At 36.8% G+C, this 18,224-nt stretch overlaps 1 protein-coding gene across 1 annotated transcript in view; it reads left to right on the forward strand.

Annotated features, from left to right (window-relative positions):
- Positions 1-2,921: 2,921 nt before the first annotated feature.
- Positions 2,922-18,224, forward strand: part of SEMA5A (semaphorin 5A) — a 274,990-nt gene continuing 259,687 nt past the window's right edge. Inside the window, exon 1 of the mRNA XM_017824133.1 lies at positions 2,922-2,977. The gene's annotated coding sequence lies outside the window, so the exon portion shown is untranslated. The remainder of the gene's footprint in view (positions 2,978-18,224) is intronic.

The raw sequence follows: 18,224 nt of genomic DNA on the forward strand, positions 1-18,224 counted from the left end.
TGCCTACATGTAAGTAATTGAGAGTACAATGTATTTACCTTGAGTTAGTAATGGAATGCTCTTAGTATTAGAAATAAATGGATGCTGACCTAGTTTCATGAAATCAAATACTGTAGGTATGTAGCTATTTCTGGTGAGAGATTTTTAAAAATGGAAATAGAAATGAATTTAGTTTTCTTATTATATGCATCTCAGCAAGGTTGTGTTTTCTGTAGTTGTATAAATTGTTAGGTATTACTCATTTTTGGCTGTGTGCCTTGTAAAAGCATGCCCGTTCCTGTTTTTCATAATGCAAGCCAGGATGGGCAGTTTAGCAGGCAATCTCTGAGCTGACAGAATGCCAGCTTTATAGAGAAAAACGCTTCTGATGCATAAGTGATGAGCAGCACACTTTTTTTTATTGAAGCTGGGTAAGTTCAATGCATAGGAAATGCAAGTTAGAGATAACTGAGTAATACCTTCTTTGTAACCTTTAAAGCAGCCATCACACGGAAAACTCTGCTGTGTTGCTGTACAGAGAAACTGTCCTGATGTGGCATTTGTTTTCATCTGCTGTACACTTACAGTAGCAAGCCATCTGTGACTTTTCATGCTAGATAGTTACGCTGTCTTAGAAGATACACAGGGAATTTTTGCAGCTCTATCTTAGCTTAAAAGCTCAAACATAGTAAGTCATGAAGTTCCTGTCTAAAAAAGAAAAATTACATTGAAACTGGAAATGTTGAGCTGTATTCTCATACACACTCTTCTAATAAATATGTAACTTTATTTTTTAATTGCTTAATGACAGAGACAAGCACTTATTTTAATAAGTTAAAATGATTTATTTTATTTTAATATTTTTGTTTGGTTTTTTTTTTAAGCTCTCAATGTTAGGTTTTGTGTAGATATGTTTTGAATATTTAACACATATACAGTAAGTGACTAGACATTGTTTTATACAGGAAAAAAAGCACTATAGGAACAGTTATAAGAGGGATTCTAGTGAAGATGAGTGGCGAGCCAGGAAGACTTTTACATTGGTTACTTAGTTCTTAAAAAGAGAGATCCAATTCCTCTGTTTCTGCTTTAGCAAAAAAAGTGTGGTATTGTGCAGAGATATCAGACCATATTTTTATATAAAAAATTATTTCCTGAATAGAGTCTTATAAATCATAAAGACTTGTAATATTGTTTTGTTTCTTTGCTCTAAGATACTCAGAGGAGTTGTGTTGTGTGGCCTTCCCGGCATGTCCTTTTGGATGTGCCTGGCCTTGCTTGGGTGTTAAAACTGGACACCTGAGCATCCAGAGCAGCTGCCATTTGTCCAATCTCGCCTGGTGCCATTCCTTTCACAGCAGACAAGTTTCATCCTCTCTGTACTCCTCAGCTTCTGTTGAGAGTGATCTTCTGTGACCCATCCAAAAACATAATTTATTAGTTTATTGAACTACAGTAGTTAATTGTTTATGGTTTATAGGAGGTCATCCTATCTGAGGTATTGCTTATTTGTGAATTATAACTGGTCATTTCTAGTTGTACATGGCTACTGTACTAATCACTGTGTTTCCAGTTCCATAGGATGACTGGCTATTTTCCTAATATAAATCAGCTACATTAAATAGAATATTTTACTGAGCTTATTGAAATCAATGAAAGGACTGAAATACTTAGCACTGAATACAGACTTGATTTTCTTTGTGATGCTTTTTTGATGTTTTAGAATGCTTTTCATTGAGATAGGGGTGAAGAAGTTTCTCTTTAATGGGTGCTTAATTAATATGAAACCACTTCATTGATGTTGAGATTTTCTTTAATCATTGTGGAATAATAAAAGTTGCATAAATAGGAAATAATAAGACTTGTTTCTTGCTTAAAGGGATTTTTGACTTATATTGAAAAAAGATTTATTGTCTTTATATGAAGAATTTATCTCTTGTTGATGCTTTTCTTTTTTAAGGATTTGGACTAATTTACTTGGAATTTTAATGTAAGAAGATAGGCTCTGGCAAGTGTGAAAAGCCATGATACTTCATTTTATTCTAATAATTTTATTTTTGTGTTTTCTTGCCATGTGCAAATTAATTTTTATTTAGTTGATACAACTTTTCATCCACAATCCAGCAATGTATTTATGGTGTTCTGCTTTATGAAAAGTGAACCTTTTTATCTTAAACAACTGCGTCTCTTTGAAGATAATATCTTTTAACACAAACAAATCTAATGGATTGCATTTCTTCTCCAGTATTTTCTGGGTTTCACACTTGTGATGGTAACTGAGGTCAGTCATTTTGCTGTGGTTTCCCTTCTGATGTATATCCCTTATGCTGGGTCACTTACACATATTGGATTGCTCACCTTGCACTCAACTTCTTTGAAATATATCCATGGAAACTATTTTCTGCATGGGTATGCTCATTATTGTATGCAGATTTTTATGAAGGATATTTTATTATTGAATATTTTATTTTGAAATTATCATATGACTGTCACGTTTTTGCCCTCAAGTAGAGGACAAAAGGGAGATGTTTAATAATGAAGAGTTGTAATGAGAACTGTTCTGTTAACTGTTGAGGAAACCTGAAACAAAGCAAAATGTTTACACCTTAAAACAAAACAATGGATGATGAATTGAAGGGAGTATCCAGAAACAGTGAAACAAGTCTGTCTCGTGTTGTAAACAACTGTACTCTTACTATTTTTTTTTTTTAAGGCATCAGCAAATTAGAGTAGGGAGGGATAGGAGGACAGTGAAGGGATTTGCAAATGCTGACGTGCAGCTTCTCTGAAGAGAGAGGGAGTGGGAGGAAGGCCTGATGATAAATTGGCAGCAGTGGCTGATTTAAAAGGCAGGTTACAGGTAAAATTGGCATTAGGTTTCAGAAGAAGAGAAAGTGGGCCTGTGGCCTTGAAAGATTTCTTTTTTCTTTTTTTTTTTTAAGCACTGATGAAAACTTGAGAAAGAAGATGGAAATGGTGTCTTAGAGCAAATGACGTGGTAGGAAAATGCTTGTTTTACAATCACGTATTTGAATGTATAAGAACAGGACACAACTGCTTTCACAGTTAGTGGGGGATGTTGCAATAATTGCATATACTTCATGTTTCACCTCTCAAGTATATTTGGCACAGATGGATATGAAGGACCAGGCTTTGCAAAATGTGTTTACATTAGATAAAATGTCTTCAGCTTCAGCTGCTTTGCCTATTTCGACATGAGGGAATTGCCTGCATGTCATGTTGCTCACCCTGGTGTCTATTCCTGGCCTTAATGTGTAAAAGCCTCCAGCACATTAAAATAACAACTGCCCTATTTGTGAAAAGCACACGTTGCATATTTTTCTCACCTGTTGTGGAAAGGTAGTGGAGGTGGAAGGGGAAATGGTGGCTTAGAAAAGTGGCTGCTGAGATAAGAAATTGTTTCCAACTTCATTCTGAAAGAACATCCTTACCCCTTAAAAAAACCCCAAAACTTACAAAATATTTTGAAAATATAAAGAATACTAGTGCTTTTAGACAATTATGCCTTCAGCAATTACATTCCTCTGGGTCCCGTGAGATAAAATGCTAACTGTTTTACAAAGCATGTTTAAGTAAACTTTTTAATGTTTTCCGTGTGGATTCAACTGCGTGTTTTTGTGATTTAGCAGTATTCACCTTTATGCACCTTTTCCCGTTGCTTTTAAAAACCTTTCATATTGTTGTAAGAAAAAAAGAAAGGAGTGAAAGCAAGAAATTCTGTTCATATAATCTGCATGAAGAAAATTGTAAACCTCTTTAAACCAGTGGTTTTTATAGAATAAAAAATGATTGAGCTTGTGTGCCTTTGTTATTACAGCTGGGTCAGTTTAAACTTGTTTCTGGCTTCGGATTCTCTTCTTCCCTCTAACCGTTTTGTGCCTCAGACCTCACTCAACCCATGGGAAGTCTGGCACAGAGGAGGAGAAGGAGGACACTGGTAGCATCTGGACATGCATTCTGAGCATTTCTAGATACCCAACTATCCCTAATTGTCCTTCATATGTTTAGGAGGAGACAAGCTTCAGTACTTTTTGCTAAATGTTTTCCTTATTTTTTTTTCTTTCTTCAGTTTTAGTTTTCAGTAAGGAGTAAGTTTTGTTTGCTTCAAGTACTCTTCTGCTGGTGAAATAGTGGACTATTGATGACTGTGACCAGTGTTTAGAAAAAGTTTTAAACTAATAAGCAACTGCTATTTCCAGCCATTTTGCTGGAGAATTTAGCTTTTTCAAAATCCAGTTTGAAAAGCTTGTGTTCCTGTCAGGAAAAGAGCAGCCTCTTTTGCAGCTTCTAAATAATATACCAACAGTTGCAACTGCTTTAAAATGAAGATTCCTGAAGTACAACAAGGTTTCTTCTGAATAGCATCTGAATGTAAGCAATGCATTTCAGGCACATCAGAGGTGAAGAGTCAGTCCCATCCTCGTGTATCTAGCAGCAGAAAGAGCTGCAACTAGTGATCAGGTGTTCTGTATAAGAGAGTGCAAAAGAGTCATTGCTGATATTTTTCCTTGTGTTCAGAAGAGCATTTTTGCACCACATTTACAGTCTGAGAACTACTAGCTGGGAAAATTATGTAGATCAAACACAGAGCACACAGTGGTCCTTGTCATTAGGCCATTGCTTTTTCATGGGTTTGGTGGCACAAATGTTTTTTGTAATCAGATCTCAATAAATTGTGATTTGTGACTGGTACACTGTGAATGGATTACTTTAAACATCTTAATCGTGATGTGATTAATCCTATGAGCTGATTACTATTACTTTATCATTTCTGTGGGCTTAATTTTGGGTTTTTTTAGGAGGTATTTTTTGTGCTTTGCACAGAGATTGTAGCCATTTTGCAACATTTTCTTCTTGCAATTTACAGAAATTGTTATCTGTTCTGATTAAAACCTTCAACATTGTCCCTTTTTTTTGGTTATTGTTGTTTCTGTTGACCTTCCATCTTATCTTCAGTTTCCAGATTGTTCTGAGTCATGGCTGCTGCTTTCATATTTTTCCACTCTTCTCTGAAGATGTGCTGCTTATTAATGGCAATATTAATTGTAGGATCCATAGTATTCAGTTCTGCACAAGGAAGGGACTTCAGTTTGCCCAGTCCAGGAACAGAAGGTAACTGTCCTGTGGGGTGACTTTTTTCCTTGACTCCAAATGCATCTGAGAGTCTGAACTGCAATATCCTGGTAGCATCCTAGGCAAGGATGAAGCAGTGTCTCTGGAGACACCTTCTATGGTAGAAGCCGAAATAACAATGCAGTGTGTTCATGTCTGGATTTTAGAAAAGTAAGGTTCTCTAAAATCTTAGTGTGGGACTTTTGCTGTTGTTTTTTATTTGAATGTATACTGTAACCTTTTATTTTTTAAATGAATCATGATTCTTGGTGTAAATTCTCAGCTAATTATATGTGATGCTAGGGAAGAAAGACTTAAGACAATTTTTTAGTGACTGATTTTTTTCCCCACTGTTTTATGATAAAATATTTTAAGACTTGTAATGGTTTGGGTCATTATCATAAGTAATTCTATTATAGCTCTCTATTTTATATAGATACATATGTGTATGTGTGTTAGAATACTTGAATTTTAAGGGTGATGGGAGATGATGTTGGAAGTAGTTCCTACAGATTTCTTTCTCTGTTTCAGTGCACATTACCTATCCAAGCACACATCATAAAGTACAATTAAATGGTTGTCTCTTGTGTTTCACATTGATGTGATGATGGCTTTACTTCAGCTTTCTTTTGCTTACCTGCTCCTTAGTATTAAAACTTATGGTCCAGGAAATGGAAAAACAGTGCAAAAAAAAGGGATGCTGACATACATAGAAATAATTGTAAATAGTGTCTCCTTTTGTAGTTGAAAGTGACCAGGTTTTCTTAGGACTTTAGTAAGAGTTTAGGAAAAGTAAGTGGTTTAGTAAGAGTAAATGCTGGATGGGCTTAAGGGATGATTTTCACTGAGTTGCAAATTTCTGTTGTATTTTAAATACATTCCTCATTTTGGTTCAGTTTAAAAATCTATGACATAGAAGTGGTTCTTCGAGCTGTTTTGCAGAACTAAGTTATGGCATTTCTTTTCATGAAAAGCCAAGAGGGAACTCAAAACTTTTCATCTGCAGGATGAGGTACTAATGTTTGAAATTAGTTTTTGCATGCCTGTTAGAGAAAACTCTTTGCCTTCCAAAATGTGGCAGATGATATATTTAAAAGGAATTTCAGAAGAGTTGCCATGCTATTTGAAGTCTAATTTGACTAACCTTGCTATTCAGAAAAATGTTTAAAAATTCCAGGAAACAACTTACCTTTGTTTTTGTTGTTCTTTGAAAGGAGAAATTAAGCGGATGATCCAAGATAAGTAATGCAGAATTACATTGTAAAATTAGATCATTAAAAGAGTGCAATAAAACTCTAAAAACCCTTCAAGTGTAGGCAATGAGTCAAGTTTTTACTGTAGTAATTCTGTTTGGGAGGTGGTTTATTGGGAGCAATGATGCATTTGACTTCAGAGATGCTGATTTCCTACTTTTACTATATGTCTGAAGTTCGAATAGAACAATACCTACAATGAATTTCAAAAAAGAATCAAGAGTGAAATGTGTCTTTGAGCATAAGTATTAGTTCTTCTGTGGAAGGGGAAGAACATCCAGTATTTCAGTAAACATAAAAAATTTTGCATGGTGGTCAGTTTTCTTGATGATCAAGTAGAATTATTGTGTTGCAAACAAGAATTTACCCACATTTTTATGTAAGTCTGTCTTGTCTGAGACCCATTTTGGGGAGCAGAGAAGCAACCAAAATGATGTAACTTGTCTGAACCGAGCAACTTGTCAAAATCCATCCAGAGCTGTTCTTACATGACACATAGTTCTCCCTTGCTAATAGTCTCATATCCAGCTTGTTTCAGAGAACCTTATTGCATTTTGTAATATATTAATAGAACCATTTTGTGATACAGATGATTTAAAAATAGGACTATCTGGGATGAAAGGCAAAGCAAATGAATGCTCTTCTGCTGTAGGATAAAATTATTGGAAATGTTGGATTCATTAAAAATCCACTTCTGTTACTACCTCACCCAGTATTTTAGCGGTGAGCTTCATCTGATACACACTACCAAGTTTCTTGCTTTCTTATTGTCAATATTTCTTATGAGGTGGAGTACTGGCTTCCTCATTAGTCCTTTGGGAGTAATTGTAGGTATTCAAAGGCTGAAACTGGAGTTGAATGAATTCCAGTCTCGTTTGTTTGGTGTTTTGTGGAGACCAGCGAGAATGCTGCTCTCCAACTTTCCGTGTTCCTTTGCCATCAGGGGGACATCTCCGGCACTCTTAAACAATCTTTTTTCTCTAAGGAGGTGGATCACACATAGTAAGTAGAATGTCTGTAAAAAAAAAAAAAAAAAAAAGAAAATAAAACCTACTCCCCTGGGTTATGTTGTTGCACATGAAGGTGATGTTTCTTCTGAGGCAATTTTTGTGGAGTACTTCCTAAGAGGGGGACCCCTGGTGGTCTAGTGGTTAGGATGCAGCACTCTCACTGCTGCAGCCTGGGTTTGAATCCTGGTCAGGGAAACTCCCCCGGGCAGATGGAGCTCATCAGCCCTGTAAGACAATCCATCTAAGAGAAGGTCACTCTAAACAAACCTACGTCCTGAGGACCTCACTGCCACTGTCCAAGCTTGCTCGGCCCCGGCAGATGAACCTCAGGATTAAAGGGTGGGCTCAGTTCAACGCACGCTGTGTCTCACCTAAAAAATCCACTGCGCAGGCTCGAAGGGTAATGACCTTTCCCAAATCTTCGCTCGCGAAGACTGGCCATACTTCCTAAGAGAGGGGTTGCAGACTTGTGTTATTTTTCTGACTTTTTCTATCTCTTCCTTTCTTTGAATTGCTGATACACAGGGGCAAGTAAAAGAGCACTGGAAAAGCTGTGACATAATCTGTTTGATGGAAAACAAAGGGTAAGGCAGAATGGGAGAAAATGCCCAAAGAAATAAACTGTGTTCCAATGCAGTATATAGCATACGCAGTTAGCGTATCTAGGTGAGCATCTAACTTAGGGCTTTATACAGGTTTCCCTACAAGATTTCCATTATGCACTTTGCGGAGTCAGAACTGAGGTGCTCTTGAGTAGCACTAACTGCTTTTATTGACTTCATACCCCATTGTACAAATGAGGTACAGATGAGGCTCATTGTACAGGTGAGCCTTGAAAATGAACTTGTTAATTTTGTCATTATTTTTGTCAAAAGACTTTGACATTTCCAAAGATGTCACTCAATAGGATATAGAGAAAATATTGTGATAACTGTAACTTTCTATTTTAACTTCCCCTTATTAATTTCAGCTTTTTTGAGAAAACCGATTTTAATTTACAAACTGCAAGCAAAGCTCTGAACCTGAAAAAGCAATAGGTTTCTTAAATCCCTGTACTATATAGTCTGTTAGAAATTGCAGTAAATTCTACTCTATTTAAAAAAAAACAGAAAACAAAAAACACATAACCTACCCAACCTTTATAGTTGTCTGTAATGACTCTTCTGATTTACAGATGTTTCAAGACATGCAAAAATGGGGCATGAATTGGTCTGTTGTCAGGAAACAGCAAATAGCACTGTCTCTTGTTGCAGTTTTAAGCACGTAAGAATGTGTAAACAAGAACAAGATTCTTGGTGCTGAGTTTATTAACCTCCCACTTAATGACTGCCCTTATTCCTTCCATTTCAGTATTAGTTTTGATTTCCTTTAGTCATTGAATCTGGATTTTCTGCCTTTCAAGTGGGATCTGCTTTTGCATTTACAGCCTATGCAACGCTTTCCCACTAATGCTCTATGGGAAAATGAGGTGTTTTCTTGACTACCCATTATAAAAGCAGATGATCCTTATATTCTGTAAAAAAGGAAGGCAGCTTGTATACCTGAAATTGGTGTATCAAGAAATGTTTATTGCCGTCTTTCATTGTTAGTATTTTTCTGAACTGCCATTCAGTGGATAGGAGGACAAGGAATTACTGAGTCAGAGGAGGATAGGTCCTGCTTCGTGTTTTGTGTCAATAAACTCCATTCTAGCATCTCTGAGATATATCACCAGCTTGCCATAAGAAGATGTGCAAAATAAAGTAAAAATAGGATGCTCGTCTTTATTTTCCCTGCTCTTTGGTCTCTGCCTCCAGAACTGCCCAGCTTTCCATCTCAAACCATATTAACTGCCTAATTGTCTCTTTGCTCTCCCTACTCTGAGGCTTTAGTGATGAACTATAAGACCCATAGCTCTTCTGGGGAAGAACATGTTCCAACAAGGAAATAGAGAAACCCTTCCTATTTTTTTTCCTAGTTATTCCTAGTTATTCCTAGTAGTAGCACACAAAACTGTAAAGGATCTCTTTCTTGAAGTTGGTAGAGAAAATCTTCTTCCAAATGTTGCTGCACCTGAACAGTGACCTTAAGAGGATTTTTTGGGAATGAGGAGGGACTGCAACATAGGTTAAAGTTTTATCAAGAGGAACGTTTTTATGTATTTGGGGCCTAATTTTGGGTAACCTGGGAGGTTTATTTGATCTCTCAAAGACCAAGTTCTCCAGCTGCAACACAGTTAAGATTGTGACTCAGATCTTTGTTTTGTCGCTAGAGGAACCATCTGAAGATAACTCTTTGCATAGAAATGTGTGGATACAAACAAAAGTAAAAGACATATTTTCATTTTTGTAATCCTTTGACTTTATTTTGATAGGCAGTGGAGGCTAACAGTAGTAGATAAACTGGTTTTAGTTTCTTTTCTGCCACTGAGAAAGGAGAAGGCTGATAAGGATTTTTATAGCTAATCATATTTCTGGATGAGAGAATAAGAATGCTTCCTTGGGAGAAGGTTGTAAGGAAACTATGAAATGTAACCCTGCAGCTTGTTGTCTAAATTACGAAAAACTACAGCCTCCAAATACCTGACAGACCCTCTAAAAGTAAGCTGTGTATAATATATGCCTCATCCTTGTTAAAGCAGTGGCTTCACCATGAACTCTTCTTATTGAGAAAATCAAAGTATGAAAAACAATGGAAAAATAAAAGAAACCTGAAATGTTCTTAAAAGTGCAGCTGCATCTCTTCTGGAGCTACTGCTAGTATTTATATGCACATTTAGTACACACACACACTGTAAGTAAACAGAAATTTGAAGTGATCTGGGGGTTTAAATGTGCTTTCATATTTCCTGTTGTTTACACATTTTTGTTCAGTTTCATCTCGTCTGTGATAATGATCTTAAAGTACTACAATTTTTTATCAAAATGTAATATATTTTTAACCATATTACTTTAATGTTATACTATTTAAATCCCATTTTAACATTGTTTTTATATGGAATAATTTAGTATACCCTTCTGTGTGGTCTAATTTTCATTTGCAATCTCTGTGCATCAATACTGCCTTCAGCACAATGTAATGCAAGAGCCAAATTAATTTGTTTTGAAAAAATTCAGACCTTGGGGTAAAAAGTGAGAGAATAAGTTGTGTGGTGGATAAAAGCACTATCAAATGCAGCATGGGCACCAGACATATGTATTTAGTTTGTGGTAGAATTTAAATCTTTTCTTAGACAAAGTGTGATTATCTCACAGATTTATCTGCGGTGCAGTTTCTCTTTGTTGCATTGTTTCAAGTTCTCTTACCTTTGAAGGAGGATGAGAACATTGGAATGTGGCAACTTTTCCAGCAGTATTGTCTGTATTTCTGAAGGGAATACCAGTCTTTACATCAGGATTTCCATATCAAGTAAGGTGTGTCTTTGCTCTTTCCTTGTTTGTGCTATTTATTTCCTGCAGTTGTTTTAGGAAAACTTTAGGGGCTTGCTCTGATGCAGATGTTCTAAATAAAATACCTTTTTCTTCTTATATAATTACATGTGATCAGAAACAGTGGAACTGTACGCTTGTACACAGGAAGTGGATCCTACCATCCTGTCCTAGTAAGCAAAATCTTCTGCTTCACCAATCAAGTTCTTGAATATTCCTAAAGGCATGTCTAATAGGAGTTTCCTGTTTATTGGTCAGTTTACTGCAGTTAGTTCTGGATGTATTACTGTTTCATACAGTTAAGTTATAAATTACCATCTAAATTGTGCTTTTCGGTGAATTGTCAAAGATAACAAAAACCAATATCCGATTCTGAAATTAACATTGCATTTTAATAAATTTTTCTCAGGACAATGTGCCTGTGCCTCTGCATACTTTTCTGCATAAATTGTCCCAGAGCTTGAGTACCAAAACTCTAGATCACCCCCAGCACCAGCCATCAAACGTCTTGCTCTCTTTTATGTTGTGTTTTTACATGAAATTGGGATCTCAAGCAGACTTGAAATACAGAAGCAAAATCAGATCCAGGTATTCCTTTTGTGCTGCCTGAGGTGAACATGTAGGACACCAGTGTGGTGAATGCAGAATCATGTACTTCATGCTCTACTTAGTGAGAATGAAATATGCTAGTAGAAAATAAGTACAGGTTCTGTGTATTGGAGATACTGGAGGAGGGCAAGGGGACTGTGAAAGGAAGTTCACTGTGGGCACAGCGCCGAGTAATTTTGGGATCTGTTTCCTGCTTTATCATTTAAGCCTAGTACACAGAAGAGGATAGAAGTCATTTGCTTTTTCTAACAACTTATGATGAACTAGGTGTTGTAATGAAATTCTTGACAGGGATCCTACTCCTGCATTAAACTCTTCTCCTTCCTTAATTTTGTTAGTACTGAACACAAGAAAAAAAAAAATATGTTGAGGAGCTTGGAAATTATTATGTGTGTCCTCTCTGGGATGATGCCCAGAACTAAAGTGTTTACCTCTGTATATTTGCTTAGCCTGAGGCATTTTTGATTGCTTCAGCGCTGTGAGCAGCCGGGAAGACAGGACTGTGCATGCATGTTGGGTGGCAAAGGGAGGGATAGGCTGCTAGAAGAATGCCAAAGCGTTGAATGATTCCACTGCTGATGGGGAAAACATTTGGCCCTGGGTAAGAATATTTCAGACTAGTCTTGGAATATGTCCATATCACAACCACCATATTCTTGCTATCTCTACAGTCACCTAAAAAAAAAAAACCCAAACAAACAACCCTCAAGCATTCAACTTCATGATGAAGAGCGAGTGGAAGAGCTAAGAATCTTGCTGGGGGAAGGGGAGTTTGCGATCTATGGTACCAGATCTATGGTACCAGATAGACTGAGCTGTGTTCTTGTTCTGGTGATGGATATGTTGAGTTTTGATGGATATGTTAAGTTTTGATGGATATGTTAAGTTTTGTCTTTCTCTTATGCATGCTGAGATGGAAAACAGGAAAACATCCATCATTGAAGGAGAACAATCAAAGCCAGGAAAAAAAATGACACAGAATATGAAAGCACCATAGACTAAGAAACTGTTTTTAATTCTCTCTTATAGTCTTATATCATAGGTGATTCCAACACCTTTGGGCTGGGAACCTAAATTTTATAAAGCTTGTTGATGTGTTGCACCAACCGACATCACATTCCCGACCCTCAGTATTGTTTAAGAACTCTCCCTCCTTTTGAAAAAGGAGATTACAAATCTATTTTTTTTCCTGATACACAAAAAAAAATAAAATTAATAGAGTTACCTAGGAATCAGTATGGTCTCTTGTCTTTAAAATGTAGTGGATATGATTTCTTTAAATCATTTTGGAACATTTAGACTAGCAAAGTGGATAAGCCAGCTTGTGGAATAAACCAACATGCGTGGAAACTGGCACAGTTTTTAAACGCTGTACATTGTAATGGCATTTTGTTGGGGTATTATTACTTCAGCTGCACAGTTATGGGGGCCTGCTGCATAGTAGCAGACACTTTTTTCATAACCTCAGGCTATATGCACTGAGCTGAATTTTCCTCTTCAGACTATCATCTTGGATTCTCCCAGAAAACATATCACTGCTTTTTTGGTTTTTTTTTTTTCCTCTGTAGCAGTGCATGCTGTAGGCAGTAGTGAGTGTAATACTTTCTGCATTGTTAGGCAATGAGCATTATCAGCAGCTGCAATATTCAGGATTAGTCTTTTTGTTATTATTTGGCATCTGCAGTACCTACATGAATCTGTTCAGTCCTGTTTCTCCAGAAGGCAGCTGGGCTCTCTGACTGAGAGAACATAACCATAAAGTTTTTCTGAAATTGTCACTATACTCAGGAGTTCACTATTAATTGGAACTGCAGTTTTCACAGTGCAGTTCACTGATATATAAAAAAACTTGTGTTTTATTTAAAGAAAATAGGCAATATGAAAAAACATCTTCACATTTTATAATGGTGATGTGGGGACAGATCAAGGTTCTCAAAGCTCACCACAAATCAGTTCCTGACTGAGAATTATAATCCAGGCTTTATAACCCCAAATTCATTCTTGGTCCGCTAGCAAGCAGATGTCTCTGAATTAATTATGCTATGGAAAATGTATCAGCTGGTATCTTGCAGTACAGCAAATGTATTTCAGAATATTAAATAAAAGCCAGGACTTTCCTTGGAGTTGTGGACTTTTTTTTTTTCTCTAAAAGATGTCTGTCATCTGAACTTCATTTGAATTTTTTAAAACTAGAATAAAAATGTTCACTGTCTTTTGCAAAAGGTCAGAGAAACAATATTTTTATTTGCATGTTTAAAGATGCATTTGCTTAGTATTTATCTTCGTTGATACCCATAGTTTTGGTTTTACCTTTCTTAGGTTACTTACCTTCTTTGGAAAATAAAGGAGCCATATACTGGTTAGTGAAAGATAGGGAGCAACTGTTTGGTTTTATGCAAACTAAGTGTGTAGATTACAGGGTATTGTTTTGCTTGTTTTTCCTAAATTGTCATAGATATTGGAGAACTTACATGGTGATCAATTAAAATTAAAGTTTACATGCTAACATCAGTTATCAGTGTACCACTTAAATTGGAGAATCAGTTAGGACATGAAATTATTGGGCAGAATTCCATAACAGGAATAACATTTTATCCCATGGGCAGTTGCACTCTTATTAGGGTGGGTGGAATAACGTTAAGGTTATATTTCTTATAAGTGAGAATTGTAGAAGAGGTAGGAGCTGTGCTGTGTTGCAATCTGGGGGGAGAAGGGAAATTTCTCAGGAAGACTGTCCCATGGTATCCTTCAGCAATATTAAAATGCACATGCGCACGCACACACCCCAAACCAAATGAAAAAAACCCAAACCAAACACAGCACATCTATTAAATTTCATCTTAAGGACACCTCAAAATGCTAGAAACACTTATTTTTATCTATGTCTTGTAGACAGACACACACAAATAAATCTAGTGTACATTATGCTACAGTGTTTAATAATTTTTTCGTTGACTTTCATTATGAAGTTGATTTCTCTGGTCATGACACTTTCAGCCATTTGTGTCCTCAGTACTAGCACCATTTGGCTGAAAGGTGGTAAAAGGTGTTATTCATGTCAGTATCCTGGAACTGTAAAAGTCTGCCTGGATTATCAAACCAGTGAAATTCAGGTTCAGAAAACCATGTAAGAGTTTGGAGACATATAGGCAGAAAATATCAGTGACAACAGAGCACTAAAAATATCCTATAGACTTCAGTTAAAGATCAGAAAAGCACAAGGATAAATGGTGTCACACTCAAAAATAAATATTTTAAGAACTTTTGCTATCAAACTCAAGGAGATCAGAGTTGTATCAGAATTGATTTATTTTAAATAAAATTACTCAGTTGTGTAATTTGCAGAAAGTTGGATAAAGGCCATGTTTTCCCTGCTCTTTGAAGTCTTCATGAAAAAACATGACTTCAGTGGGAGCAAGACCACAATAATTTATCCTTTATTACTGTTTTTCTCCATCTCTACCATTTTAAGCTAGGTAATACTGTTTGTTCTGTCAGCAGTCTTAATAATGTATTATACTTTAAAAATTACTATTTTGGGAATCATGGTGGGGTTTTTTTTGCAAGACCAAAGTGCTTGCTCTTGGGCTATAAATCTATGGTGGTTGGTTAAAAGGTTAAATGTACATTAACTTGTCCTGTCACTTTGACCTAGATAGAGTTAAAGGAAGTAGTGGGGCAAGTTCAGTGGCTTAAAATGAGCTATTATTAGTCAAATCCCTGCAAAGCCAAATGAATGTTATGTCATTCTGTTTTATAATTTTCAGCCAGAGAGCTCTGGCCGACTGGTAACTTCACATATTCTGATCTATGCTTTCCTGTTAGCAATATGTTTCCTGTCCTGGCACTCCAGTCTCTACGTTTTTTCTTATTTTGGCCCAGTGGAAAATAAAGTGTTACTGTAAATAGAGTTAAAGCTGTGTGTTATTCATGAAACTAAGTTTAAAGACCTTCCCTTTCAGTAAAACTGGGGAAAAAAAAGATGCCATGGCCAATAGTATAGCTAGCAGTATGAAGAATATGACCAGGGCTCATATTCCTGAACACTGGCACATGTTACAGCGAGTGCAGTGAGTCTGTTGCACTCAGATCTATTGCTTATGTAATTTATATATGGCAGTGTGAGTACATGTGTACGGATGTCCACAGTTGTTCATGACTTGGAGCTTGTGCTCAGCAAGTCAAGAACAATGCTGGAACTTCAGAGCGTCCTGGTACTCCTCCTGTTTTGTCCAGATGTGATTTTTGAGTTGAACCAGTAGACACATATGTCAAGATCTGGAAGCTTCCCAGCTCTGCACGTGGAACAGAAGTGGGTGTAGCATTCTGTACACTGATCTTCTGTTCTGCAGTATGTGTCTGCAGACATTGGTCTGTTTAGGTTGTGGTTGTGTGGGCTGGTTCTGTGGTCTCAAGCAGCAGTGACAGGGGCATGTTCAAGGATGTGATTGATTTTTCATTTGTTGTGCTTTTTTGCCTAAAAATTCCTACATTTATTTTGTTTTGGTTTTACTCTGTCCAATATTTTGATTTGGAAAGCATATAAACAAAATGCTACTTTATAAGAAGGATATTCCTGTTTCTTCCATGTTCCTTATGCCTAGATTCTGCTTAATAATTTCTATCTTTCCATGTGCATTTTTTAGTCAAGTAAATAAGATAGGTTTAGTGAGATCTTTTTGATTATACAAGGATCTTTTCAGTGTGAAAACAGAAAGGTGAGTAGTAATATTAGCTAGTATATATTATAAAGTTCGTTTTTGTAGAAGAAAATGTTAGCTTTTGTAGAAGAAGCACAAGGTTGTAGATAGCAGTTGTTGTAACCATTCATCCTTGATTCATCCCTGAAAGTAGGATATATTTTCATAATGCAGGCATGTTTTGGAGGAAGGTAAGAGGAAGGTGAATATTTGTGTATTTTTGTTCCTGCTCTTATTTTCCTTCATCCTTCTCAGTTTTGGTACACTTGCAGTTTTGACAAGATTTTCTCTCTTGCCAGAGATCAACAAAAGCAAATAATGTGTTCAATAGCATTTTAAAGAGTACCTAAAGTTTACTTACATTTGCTCAGTTCTCCTGTGCATAGACGGTAAGAACACTGAAGTGGGGAAAAGCTCATCTACCTGGTGTTCCTGCCACTTCTACTTCAGCCCCACCAACATCAGCAGAAGTCACTTGAAGCTGCTTGCCTAACTCATGCTGTCATCTTTGTGGAGCAAAAGCCAATGCTGGCTGGTGGAGTGATGTGGAACAGGCATGTTCTTGTCCCATTCAGTGTTCTTTTTTGTGTTGTGAGGTGAGCACTTCTTGTCATTAGGTGTTGTATGAAAATCCTGAGTCCTGGGCAAGCTCCCAAGGTGACTGGGTAAGGTGAGGTAGCTGCTGTGGCACACTGCCTGAGTAATGCCATGCAGCGACAACAGAAGTGGGAAGTCTCAGCGTGCAGACGAGCCACGCTGTCTAGACATGCTGCTATTATTTCTTTGCTCAATTCAGTGTGTAGCCAAATATCTTTTCAAGTGTACTAGACAGATGTGAGTACAGTGCCCACAGCCATAGAACAGCGAAGGCTCTTAAATGCATGTGCGCTCTCCTCCACACCCCTGCCAGATTTAATCAAACTGCTTGGTCATACCAGCAACTTTAGTACCATATTCTATCAACAGCAGAAAATAGCATTCCTATTTGTTTGTTATTAAATCTAGTGAAGATTTCTTCCACTAGTACACAACTAGAATACACCTATGTGTATTTTTATCCATGTGTATTTTATCCCCCGCCCCCCCATTCTTTTAAATTAATGTGCTTCTGGGCAAATAAAATGTACCATGGCTGAATTCCCCTGTTGTATGCCTCTGTTTGTCATTGAGAGCAGGGACAAACAGCTATTTGAAAAGTGAGTTTGTCTGTTGTTTTCCCTGGCCATTTTCATAAAAGTTTTTGTCTTTAACTGAAACTGATGATCAGTTTCAGAAGTTATTTTGAAAGGAAAGAATGGGAAACTCAGGTATGAGACAAAACCACTGTAGCCTTTTTGCCTTAGCAAATGATCATAAACCAAAGCGAGATTAAACTAAAACATGGTTGTATATCTCCCAGGAAAATAATTGATTTTTTTTTGCAGTTAGTCTTCTGATTTTGGTGGCCTTATTTACAATTTCTGTAAGACTGGTTTGGAGTTGGCTGAGTTGGCCTAATTTTAACTTAACTAAGTGAATATTCAGGCTAGTTTCTGGTGTTATCTTACCCACAACATGTACTGTATTGTACCCAATTAGAGTTCCACCACAGTAATAGGAGCAGCAGGGTTGACATGAATGAATGTAAGGGCAGCAAGTGGTGAATCTGTAGAAATGCAACCTTTATGAGTTGGTTTGTGTGTGTGTGCATGTTTTCCCTAAATCAGTAAGGTGGATTCATACCCTGCTTTCCAGTTTTGTTTAGGTAATTATTACCATTAGAATAAAAGTAAACTTACCAAACCTTTTATTTTAATCAAATAAAATCTGAGGTGTTTATATAGAAGTAAGAATCGTGAAGTCAGTGGTGAAGGGAGAGCGGGCAGGTTGAAACGCATATAGAAAGGGCTAGTACTGTTTGGCTTGTTTAGAAAAATTGAGGTATACAGCCTTCTTTGTAATGTTTCAAAGCCTAATAATTCAGCTGCTCATTCTGGTGTAGTGAGTGTGTACATAAATCTGTAAGATGCATGCTGCATCTTAGAGATGGATTTCTTGTAGTTGCCTGTAGAACTTACTGCACAGTAACAGTTATAATTAATTACTTGACAGACTGAATGTCTCAGAGTAGTTTGTCATCAACATGCACGGGTG

The sequence above is a fragment of the Lepidothrix coronata genome, unplaced genomic scaffold (genome assembly GCF_001604755.1).
Source record: "Lepidothrix coronata isolate B3197 unplaced genomic scaffold, Lepidothrix_coronata-1.0 Scaffold109, whole genome shotgun sequence".
Taxonomy (NCBI): domain Eukaryota; kingdom Metazoa; phylum Chordata; class Aves; order Passeriformes; family Pipridae; genus Lepidothrix; species Lepidothrix coronata.